The sequence below is a fragment of the Sphaerodactylus townsendi genome, linkage group LG08 (genome assembly GCF_021028975.2).
Source record: "Sphaerodactylus townsendi isolate TG3544 linkage group LG08, MPM_Stown_v2.3, whole genome shotgun sequence".
In the NCBI taxonomy this organism is placed as follows: Eukaryota; Metazoa; Chordata; class Lepidosauria; order Squamata; family Sphaerodactylidae; genus Sphaerodactylus; species Sphaerodactylus townsendi.
Window position 1 is genome coordinate 59,977,542 of NC_059432.1, and position 12,224 is coordinate 59,989,765.

Below are 12,224 nucleotides of genomic sequence, written 5' to 3' on the forward strand. Positions count from 1 at the left end.
GACACCCTCAAAGGCTGTAGCCCCATCTTCTATTAGCTCCATTGGAAACAATGGGGATGGGGACAGAATCACTTTGGGAGTCCTTAACTGGCACCTGAACAAACTCCTGGGCTTCCCTAGATTGGTGTCATCAGAGAATCTCTAATAGAAGTCTGAAATTTTAGTGCTGGTGCTAGCTAATAAACACTGTACCCCCTGCAGGCCAAAAACCAAAAAAACAAAAAAACAAAAAAACAAAAAAACACAAACGGGGCGGAGCTTCAGACATGTAATGTGGGTGTTTGAACCCGAGAACCCCCCCCCCCTTACCTACATCCTTGAGTTGTACTCAGCTGGTCCTGCTGATTCTGGCAATATATAGTTTTCCTTTATTTTGGAGGTGCTATCTTTGAAGATACCAGAACTGCTGAAGAGAATCTTAGCTGCTCAACAGACGAGTCTATTGCCCATTGAAAAGCACTGGGTAGATCTGCCCTCTGTGGACCATTTTTTTAACTGCACATAAGATGCTTCCTCAGTTCCTAAACTCTGGACAACCAAGCAAAAGATGACTTCCAGATGATTTGGAAGAAAAAAGTCCTCCTTCTAGTGACTTCAAAATAAGGCAGCTTGAGCTGAAATAAAACATCCTGAGGATTTCTTGGGGAAAAAACTATGTGGAGTTCTTTCTTTTTTTGCATCCTCAGGACGTCTTATTTGTGTTGTGCAGAATGGACCCATGTTTACAAGATAGTGCTTTCTTTAGGAGAGCACTTTTCCTATTTCATGGCCTATTTGTGATTGCTCACAGAAATAATCAAAGGGAAGGCAGCAGCATATATTCATAAAGACATTATAATGGGAAGACTCCTCCTCCTGTAGCAATTAAAAGGAAAAGAAAGTACAAAGGGCACATCATGGTAGGCACAAGGAAAGGAATGATTTTCCATAATTGGTCATAAACATTGATTTTCCATAATTGGTCATAAACAGAAAATACCCTGAATTGAATCCATTCTTTAAAAAAGAAACATTGAGCAGTTTCAACTACAGACTGCAATTGGGCATTGGTAAATGCTGGATTCCATTTGAAAAATGAATTTTTAAATGTCACCAGGAATTTCCCTTCCCCTTTCAAAAACAAATCATTCAAGAAACTGAAGATTCCATATTTGTCATTTGATAAAGCACACAGTCTGCCTTGATGGCATCACATTTACATACAAGTGGGACAGGGAGAGCAAAAGAAGGATTTGTTCCTTGGTATATTATTGATTCCAACCTCCAGAGCGCACCAGGGTGATTCTAATACTCCCAATGAAAGGAAGGATCTCTCCCTTCTTTTCTCCCAGAGCAGCTCTCCACCCATTCTATTATTTTCTTCCTCCTTTTTTAATATCAGAATATGCTGACTCGTTATTATTGATTGATTATTCTGCTGACTGCAAAGCACCATTCCATTCCTCGTTAATACAAAACTACCTCATTTTTCATACTTCATAAATTAATATATTACTCTCCATGAAACAGCAGAGGAGAAAATTATATTTCTGGGAAAGGATATAGAGAAAGTTCTTTCAGAAAACTCAGTGTCTGTCCCCACTGCCGGCCAGTCAACAGGCTTTCAGCATTGTTTGCTGGTAACTGCACTACAATCCAGTAGTTCTCTATATACTCTTTTGAAGATATTTATGAACTTCCCCATTAGGGTTGCCAACCTCCAGGTGTGCCTGGAAATCTCCCAGAATTCAAAGTGATTTCTAGGAGAATAAGCTGGTTTGGAGAGTTGAATTTATAACATTTTACTCCACTGAGGTCCCTCCTCTCCTCAAACACCTCCTGCTTCAGGATTCACTTCCAGTCTTCAAGAATTTTCCAACCCAAAGTCAGCAGCCCTATTCCTGAATCATTTCAATGGTTGAAGAATCCCTACTGAGCTTTTCCTTCCACTGAAGTGAACAGGAATGCCTTGTAGTCATGAATCCTGAATGTCACATTCGAACCACTACAGCTGCAAGAAATTACTGAATAAGACCTCTTGGATAAGGTTGTAGTCCATAGATTTCATTGTAACCTCTGATGCCAGATGAAACACATATTTTTTTTACTCTTTCGCGTGCATTAATTGGTAAAGTCAGACAGCAATTTGAAGTATGTCCATTTAGATCATGATAATGAGACCATAGCCAACAATCCCAGGGGAAAAACTAGGAGTGGGATCTGACATGCCAGCATTTTACCAGCGCAGTTACATCACTTCTGTTTTTACCGCAGAATTTCTGCAAAATGCTAGTGTCCACTGTGTCACTTTAGTTTTTACTGAAATTGACATCAGTGACATGCATTTCTTTCCCGCCCCCATTTCCTCCCACTGGCACTCAAAGCAACAATAGGCAACAAATTAGGATACCAGGAAGCATCTTGCTATAGTCAAAGGCCTATATTTGGAATTATACTCATGTGTGTTAAAGGGGGCTTTATTACCTTCAGGAAAGTGTTGGGATTTTGATGTCAGTTTATAGTGGACAGACTGCTTGCAATAGCAGGTAGGAGTTTCTTTTCTGACAATCAACAACAAGCACAAAAATACTGTGCAAGTGTCAGCCAATTGTATATCACAGCCACCTTCAAAATACATTAATTAAAAAGGGTCAGTAGTTGGGATGTTGAACACATATTTGTATTGCTACATGCCCAATGTATACAAGAAAGGCAGAAATATCAAATTCTTCCTTTTATAGCAAAACATACTTGTTTTCTTCACAGTTATTGAGAAAGAGGTTGAAAATGCATTTCTAGAAATCAGGATGAAAATGTCAAACTTATTACAATAAAACTACACAGTGGCCCTATAAAAATCAATGGGATACAAGTCTAAATAATTTCAGAAGGAGCCAGTAACTGTGAAGAGGGAAGTGTTACTAAGATCACTAATGAGCATCCTTATAAAATTAATAAAATAAAGATATAACTGCTGTTATATTTCATAATAGAACACTGCTTTATTTTTATTAATTATTTACTATTCATTCTCATTTTGCATCCAAATGCTTTACTACAGTTAACAAATGTAATCTCTAAGGTTTAATTTAAAAAAAATATGAATCAAACATTCATTAAAAATAACATGCTGGTAAAAGCAAAGATGAATACTAATCAGGACTCCTTATCTTAAGAGAGTTTTAGTATTTTCACTGGCTCTGTATTGCACGGCATCATCAGTACAAGAATCTCAGAATATTTTCCCAAGGCCATTAAAAAGGAGACACACCAAAACCCTTTTCCATGAAAGCACAATCTTTTAAATGTGCTACTGAGAGAAACGCTGCACAGAGCATAAAGCAGGTCCAAAAGCAAAACATGGCTGCCACTGTTATGGTTTTTCTCAGTTATATGCTCAACTCTAGTACCATGCAATAGCTACATTTTTAGTTACATGTTTTCACAGACCATATGAGGAGAGAACGACAAGAAACTGGCTGTTGTGGGTTTTCCAGGCTATGTGACTATGGTCTGGTAGTTTTTACTGCTGCTCTTTGGACCACATCTAGGGCAGGCATCTTCAGAGGCATGTCACAGTGAGATGTATTTCTCTCTGTGGCATATCTCAATATGTCATGCCTCTGAAGAGGCCAGCCATAGATGTGGGTGAAATGTTAGGGGGGAAAGCTACCATACCAGACCCACACAGACAGAAAACCCACAACATCCCATTGATTCTGGCTGTGAAAGCCTTCAGTAATACTTGACAAGAAAGTTAGACTAGAAAAAGGGTGAAATGTTTCATTAGTCCAGTATTATCCCACCTTCCTGCAGTTTATCTGACAGCATATTCTCCCAAGCACACAACGCTAAAATAAATGTGAACTGATTCACACCACGGGTTTCAAAAACCAACTTGGACACCAATGCTGAGAAGGCTGCTTCTGGAAAATCACATATAGGGGTGTACTGGCCATGGGGACATGTGGGATCACGTGTCATTTAGTCACATGGGGTAGAAAATGACCCCCTGCACCCCTCCTTCCCCCCGCATTCATTGCCTGCACACACCTGCTGTGCTCAGCTCCGGCCAGACTCCTTGTGGAGATGACCCCCACCCTGGGCCTGGCCCGGGGAGGAAATGCCCGACTCTCGGCCCCTCAGCTGCCTGCTGGCCGGCCAGCCAGCCACCCCTCACCTCAGGCCCAGTGGGCAGCAAAGGTGGGCTGATCGTCCTTCCGGCTGCCCCTTACCTGTACGGCGGTTGGGTTGCTCCTTCAGCTGGTCTCTGGTGGGGCTGGGCTGAGAGGCACACAGTGGGTTTGCAGCAGGTTCCGGGCCATAGGCTGCCCCTCAGCCCAGCCCTGCCAGCTAAAGGAGCAGCCTGGCGGGCCCCATGACAGGCTCCCCTTGACCCGGCCCTGCCAGATTGCTCCTTCACCCGGTGGGGCTGGGCTGAGGGCGGCGGGGCCAGGAGCCTGCTGCAAGCCCACAACACACCCCTTGGCTCAGCCCCGCCAGGCTGCCTGGGACCACCACCACCGACTAAGGTAAGTGGGGCACGGGGGGTCAGGGACAGGGGGCACCCGGAGCAGGTGTTTCCCCCTGTACACCTCTGACCACATATTTAAAAGAAAATGAGAGATACATAAGAAGAGAAGCACATAAGAAGAGAAGCACATTGTGGAACACATGTGGCAGAAAGCCCCCCCCCCCCGACTGTGTAATCCTAAACAGCTTCTATGTATATTGAAATCAAAGGGCTTAAAAATCCTAAGAAATGTTGCTTAGGATTGTACTGTATGCACTGTATGAGGTACCCCTCTTTCAGTCTGACAACTAGCAATTTTCTCCCTGCTACCCACTGCTGAACCCTAACTTATTACCATCTCTGCTGCCTGTCATCTGTCCAGGTATGTTCAGCCAATCTTTATACATCTTTGCTGGGGAGTACATTTTTCATTACATATATTCAAAGACCATGATAAGCGTGATAAGAAAACTGGACAGCATGGGGGGAGGGGGGAGTGAAGTTATCCCTCAGGACCTATCAGGCAAAACAGTCATTTATTTAATCCTTGAATCTGAGAGATTTAAGGATATAGAAACAGGGCTGCCAACTTTCAGGTGAGGCCTGTAATTCTCCCAGAATTATAATTGATCTACTGACTATAGATATCAGTTTCAGTGGATAGTGTTTCATTGTTTGAGAGTGAACTTCATGGCATCACATCCCTGCTGAACTGTTTCCTGTTCCCAAACTCTGCCCTTCCCAGGCACGGCTCCCAAACCTCCAGGAATATCAAAAACTGAATGTAGTAACCATTCAAATGAAATATGTTTTTAAAAATCAAGCCAACTGATTCAAGCTTTGTAAATAATATCATGCAGAGGATAACAAAAATACTGAAACACCTGCACAGTTAAACCTTTCCAAAGGTTTGACTTAAAAAGACACAGAGGGGTATAACTGTTCAGAATAGTACTACCAGCTATTTAGATCTGGAAAAAGGTTGCCGTCAAAGCCAGTCTGTGGAATACCAAATCTCAAAATTCTCATCATCTTGTGAACTATGGGCTATCTATAAAACATTGTGCTTCCATTTCTAGTTATGGGCATAGGCAATGGTGCAAAAAAAACATTAAAACTTCAAAACTTTCAGAAAAGAAATTTATTACCTGCCTGAAAAGGACCTCCAAACTAACACAGATACAGCATATTTAGGGACACATGAAGAAGGTTAAGAGAAGCTTCCTTTTACCCACAATCCTTTGCTTCTGATTATTATCTGCCTGAGATGCGGAAGCATTTTCTGTAAATTGTAAAGGCCTCACTCCAAAGACAAGCTCATCTGCCCATAAGTGTGGGCAGATTTGTTCTTTTGCAATAAATAGTTACAGCAAGTCTCACCACCGCCCTTTTTCAAGCAACTGATTTCAAAAACCAGAAAATATGTTTTAGATTGACTGAATTTTTCAATATTGAACTGGCAATTTGATCCAACTGTATTACTAGACACACAATGGAAAGAAAATTACTTATGTCAAGAGACTTTAAAAAAATAGATAGTAACTTAGGGGAAAAAATAAATGTGAACAGCAATACATGGAATCAAATGTACATTATTAACAATTACAATACCTGATAAAAGAATCAATAACCTTAAAATGTGAAGAATTATTTCTGTTGGCAATTATTATTAGCCAACATAATTTAAACCCCCATATGGCCTGGAAAATTGAAATTTAGAAAATGTTCACAAATGTGAACAATATGCATTGTTTATTTCAATCACACATATTGAATTCTGTTTACAGAAAACATTTTTAGCATAACTCTGCTCATTTTCCAAGATTAACCATTGGGTTTAGATAATCATTTAAATGCCATGCCTTGGGGCCACAGATCACCTTCCTACAAACTCCTTTTCCACAGACGTGGGATGATCCAGACAAGTGTACTTTTCTCTGAGAGCTTTATACAGAATAGATTAAAATGTCCCAAAGAAACTAATGGTGTAATGATTGAGGAGGATTTGGTTCAATTTGAAGACCAGATAATATAGCCTCCTTTTAGTGTTACCTGAACAGCTAACAGCTCCACAGTAAATGTATTCTGTTGGGCCTAAGGAAAAGATTAGAATAAAAGGCAGGAGAAAAACACTTCTATTATTTCTTCCCTTTGGATCTAATTCTGCCTGTGCTGCAGGAATGGCTTCCTTCCTCAATTATAAGTTCTTTTCCAGAGCATAGCAATGGGTGTCAGTCGGCAGCATATGCCGTTCATAAGCGTGTCAATGTTATAATGACAAAAAGGGTCCAGAGAAACCTTCCATCTGCTAAATGACTCTAAGACTCTCCAGAGCTTTGCTTCCTTCCCATCAATTGCTTGTGAAATATCTGAAAGCCAACAGATTATAAATGACAAATGGGTGTGCCACTGGTGGGTGGCAGTTCATCTCACTCAGCACTAGGAAATGCCCAGTGCACCCAGAGAACTGCAGCCTCCACATTCCATCACCCATCTGGAACACTTTTAAAAACTGACAATAGTATTTTAGCTAGTTAGGATTAAGAAAATTAAGGAAAATAGACAAAGGCCCAAAAGTAGCAGAATAGATTCCTAGATGCAGGCATTCTTATGACTTTTTTTTTCTGATACGCATTCTCATTTCAGTAGAGAAATTGCCACATAACTGGTATCCACAGCTCATAATGTAGCATAAAACCAGAAGCATCCCAAGAAAGTAAGAAGCTTTGCCCTGCAAAACTTTATGACACGCTGTGGTCTACAGTGACCCAAAGGGGGTGCCCCCATCCTCCATTGTTTCCAATGGGAGCTAATAGGAGATGGGGCTACACCTTTGAGGGTCCTAACTTTCGACCCCCTGAACCAACCAAACTTTCGACTTCACCCAACCTGGGTAGTATCATCAGAAGAGTCTCCTAAAGATACCCTGAAATTTTGGTGCTCCTAGCTTAACAATTGCATGCCTGACAGCAGACACCCTCCAAATTTCCCCTTCGGCATGGATTTAAAGGGAGAATCTGATGTCCCCAGTTTAAACATTGAAAGTGATGCTGTTTCAGGGAGGGGGAGAATCCACCCCAAAACAACATCACTTTCAATGTGGTTTTAACTGGGGACCCCAGGTTCTCCCTTTAAGGTGGATTTAAAAGGAGAATCTGGGCTCCCTAGCTTAGACACCATTGAAAGTGATGCTGTTTGGGGGTGGATTCCATCATCACAGTGGCTACGGGGGGGGGGGGGGGGGCCCCAGATTTTTCACTGTGCTCCATTTTTCCTAGCTACGCCTCTGCCCACAAGGCATACTCTGCCCTCTGGAATGCATTCGTTCTCAATAACTTTCTGGCCTGCATTTAAGCTTCAAATTGCAGGTCCATCTTTGAGAAATTATGCAAATATATTAACATTCTATGAGGCTCTGTGTACTAGCTTACCACTGATTTTCTTTGGAGGCTCCACGAACAGCCATGTTTTTGCCCCAACATGGAAAATAATGGCAGAGAACTGCACCCATTAGCATGGTAATTCATGTCAGAGAAAGTCAGCTTATGATAGATGCCTCCTTCTGAAATTTGTTACAGATCCCTGAGTCTCAATCCATCCTGTAGTATAGATCAAGCTACAATAACTCATATGCAGCAGAGTTACACCAGATGCTGCCTTGCTTGGTTTCTAATGCAAATCACCAGTCAACAGTACAGCAGTGAAATGAAAAACGTGTCTCAGAATATACTTTCCTGATTAGAACCTCTTAACGGAGGTGGGGAATCTCATCATAATAGGCTCTCAGGCTCCCTGTTATAAATGGAAATGATAATTGTGCAGGAAACCTCTAGCCACATAGCAGTTTGCTTGCATCAGGAAGCTGCCATGAATGGTCAGATTCTCTGGAGGTAAAAACCAAACACCTCCGCCACTTAATCCACAAAGGAGAAACTCTTTAAGATTTTAAATACACCAACTGAAATCCTGAAATAATCACAAGTGTCAGTCTTGCTGAAAATGCACACAACTTTTTTGTGTGGAACTGTCACAGGATTACTAAAACAGAGTCCATTATATTACTAAGGATCCATTTTGCCCACAGCAAATGGAAAAATGATCAACCACATACAATCTAGTAATTTTAAGTAAGAGTAAGGCTGGGGTTGTTTCTGCATGGTCCAAATATCCTGGGTTGAGCAAGGGAAATATCCCGGTTTGGCCGAGAAGTTCACATGGTTCCTGGTCCTAAAGCAGTTTTGTCCCATGATAGTTCCCTCATCCTGGGATTTTCAAAAATTGCCAATCTGGCAATTCTTTTCAAAAATTCCCACTATGAACCCACTACCGTGCAAGCACCACGGGAGAAGAACAAGTTTATTTTTTCCACCCAGCTGCCTAATCTCCCCGCCCCACCACCACCACCCCTGATCTCCCCACCTGATGTCATGTCAGTTTTCAACTCTTCTGAGCCATCGACCGCTGCAGCCCACCCTTCCCGAAATGTTCCCCCAAGCATGTTTTTTGCTCATGGTATCAACCAGGTGCCATTTCGCTTGGATTAATTGGGAACAGAGTCCCAAAATGCCCCCATTTTCTTTTCTATACATGTACTGGTTGCTCAGAGCACATAGCTTGGGAGATGTGCACTTTGGGCCGAATGTTAGTGGGCATATCAGGGGTTGGGGGAGTCTCTCATGAGTGGGAATGAGATTTGATGCTGTTCCCCACTGGTTTTGCTGCCACTTGCATCCAGACCTGGAAAAGGGAGGCTTCATTTTCACCCACTCACTGTGGGTCGACCAGTCAGAAGCACAGCTTTTTTGTGGGGGTGGCAATGGCCCGAAATGGATGTTGGGCAGAAAACAGCCAGTTTGAGTTCAGTGTTAAGGAGGGGTTGGCAGTAACTGCTGTTGTGGTTTTGAGTGGTTGGCATGCATGGACAATGATGGCTTCAGATAAAGGAAAACGTCAGGAGAGAGGATCCTTGGGTTTCAACATGTGGCAGCCATGGGGCAGGGGGAGCCAATTTATCCCGCATTTCACACATCGGTTGGAGGCGACCATGGGAGGGTGGGTTCCCTCTGCTTCCCTGGCTGCAAAATGCTGACTGAAGGGAATTTTTATCCAGTTCAGGAAATCCCAGTGATGTACTGCCTGACTCAGATGCCATGGAGATAGATGAGGCGATGCTGGTAAGCGCAGATTTCATATTCCTTTGCCATGTGGCTGTGCACAGCAACTTGACTCATGCTGCTCAGTGGCCTGCTTACCAGAAAAGGGGGGGCATCAGTCCCCTGGCTGCCAGGGATCAGGGACTTGGGTTGTGCCTGTTGGGACGGCTAATGTGTCCTCCTTTTATGTCTGTCCTTTGACAGCTGAACAAGCAGGAGAGGTGCAGCAGCTCACTGGATGACTCAGGAAATGACAGCTCCCCCAGCAGTAAGGACATGAGTGAGTTTTCCCCCCTCCTTCCCCACGTGTTGGGTGGAGCTAGCACTGCATGATGATGGTCTGGACTCACCCTTCTCTTTCCCTCTACTCATATTGCAGTCTTAGGAAGCAGGTCGCCTGCCAGAATCTCCTGAGCACAGGGCACTGTTGGAGAGGAGAAGGCAGCAGAGAGTCGCTGTTCTTGTGGATGCCGGCTGCCAGTTCCTTCAGCAAATTGCTGATCAGGTGGAACAGGCTAGTCAGGACAGGGAGGAGGCCATGAAAAAGCATGCCAATGTGATGGGGGGCATTCAGGCTGCTCTTGACAGGGGTGCTGCCACATTAGAGGCTGTGGCCAACCTCTTTGCTCAAAGGATGATGGGTCAGCCCCCAATGCAGCAGTCGGGGCCCCAAGCCATGCCCCCTCTACCATCGTGTGCATTACAAGGGATTGGGTCATAGCCAACCCATACTGCGGACACACCTCAATTCCTGAATCTAGAGCCATCAGAGAATTGTGCTGCTCGCCTCGATCATATGCCAGGAACGGAGCCAGCCATGTCACAAGGGGCATCAACCAGCAATTCCGTGGTGGCAACAAATATCTCAGAGCCTGATCTGGATAGTGTAAATTCAGCAAGGGGGCATCACACCACCAAGCACCCAAATCCACTGTGAGGACGACCAGCAAGAAGAGACACACAGGCCCATGAGAGAGCCAGAAAAATAGAGAGCAAACCAATGAGTCGGGATGGGCAAAGTGGACCAGGAAAGTGAAGCATGTGGTGGACATTTAGGGAGAGCCCCCCCCCCCCGAATTCTATGCCTGGTTCATGCTGACCCTGCATGTAAAAGTGCTAAGCTATGCATTAGTGATGGGGTGGGGATTAGCACTGGAGGTGTGGAGGGGCAGCTTTGCCCAGGGTTGCCTGTACATTGTGCCCTCTTACACTAAGTGTTTCCTAGTGGGCCATTCTGTGTTTCAAGGTTTCTGCAGGTAAAGTGTCCTCTGGTCCAACAAAAACAAACATGTGTTGTAAAACCATGGCAGCATTCCAGCCAACATTTCTTTACCCACAAGGAACCTGCTAAGGGAAGGTGTCTGGAGACAATCTCCAGGTCCATGGCAGGGGGCCATTCCATTCCATGGCAGGGGTCATTCCCCCTCTAGACTGGCATCCCCAAAACCTTTCCTCATAGAGGCTGAAGCCTTCCCCAAATGTAGCCTCCTGGAACTGGTATTTCAGGTTTGCCAATTCTGTATATGGAGGGTCTCTTCAGTCACAATGGCTAGTAGCTCCTTCTATGAATCTGTCTCTTCCACCACTCTTTTTAAGCTAACTATGGTTTGGGCCATCATTACTTCCATTTCTGGGGAATGGTGTAATCTTATTGCTTGTTTCCTCTCTCCTCAGCGCAGCAGACTGAAGAGATGCCCAAGTCATCTTTTCCTGGTAGTAGGCATACGCAGCGAGGGCACCATGCATAAGGCTAAGGGTGTGCACCACTAGCACCACAAACACACCCAGCAGCTGCACCATCTCTGGATCCGGATCCATGCTCAAAAGGTTCAGATCTCCCAGCTCACAAAACATGTTCCTACCCAAAAACCACAGAGCAGGTATAAAGGCGGGTGCCAGCAATTCAAATTAAAAAGGCAGGGCAGAGATGTTCATTCAAGATGCCACCCAAAAACAACAGCCAATCAGAATGCAGGACACCAGGGACTTTTGCGCATGTGTGGATACGCTTGCAGTGTAAATACAAAAGACCCGGGCTTGTGCGAAACAAACTGGAGTATTTCCTCCCAGTCTTCACGCAATTCCTTCACAGAAATGGGCAGACATGCAAAGGGAGAAACTGGGATAAAATAGACCTGGACTGTAAGATACTGACTGTAACCCGGTATAATTCTGCCATGCAGAAATGGCCTGGGTGTCTTCCAAGCAGGTGCTCAGTTTCTCCATGGCCTGCACAACAACAAAAAAACCCTAGAGAATAATTGTTTTTCCAGTCTTATGTCGTTTCCACACAGCATATTTATAACAAGTTCCAATCATTATAAATAAATTCATTTTCCATTTATCAAAAGTTCGTTTATAATTAATGCAATTCCTTATAAACATGCTGTGCAGAATCACATTTACTGCTATCCTAGACAGTATTACACCTTTCGAAGCCCATTGCCTTCAATGGATTTAAAAGAGCGTAACAGTTTAGAATGGGACTGTAAAACTAGAATGTAGTTCTGAACATATTCCAAATAGAAATTACAATATATTTGGATGGAAAAACCAAAGAGTCACATAACCCAGTATAT

The 12,224-nt window shown here is 43.6% G+C and overlaps 1 protein-coding gene across 1 annotated transcript in view; it reads right to left on the reverse strand.

The window, feature by feature from the left end:
* Nucleotides 1-12,224, reverse strand: part of SORCS3 (sortilin related VPS10 domain containing receptor 3) — a 597,918-nt gene that overhangs the window by 287,625 nt on the left and 298,069 nt on the right. The gene's annotated exons all lie outside the window — the stretch shown is intronic.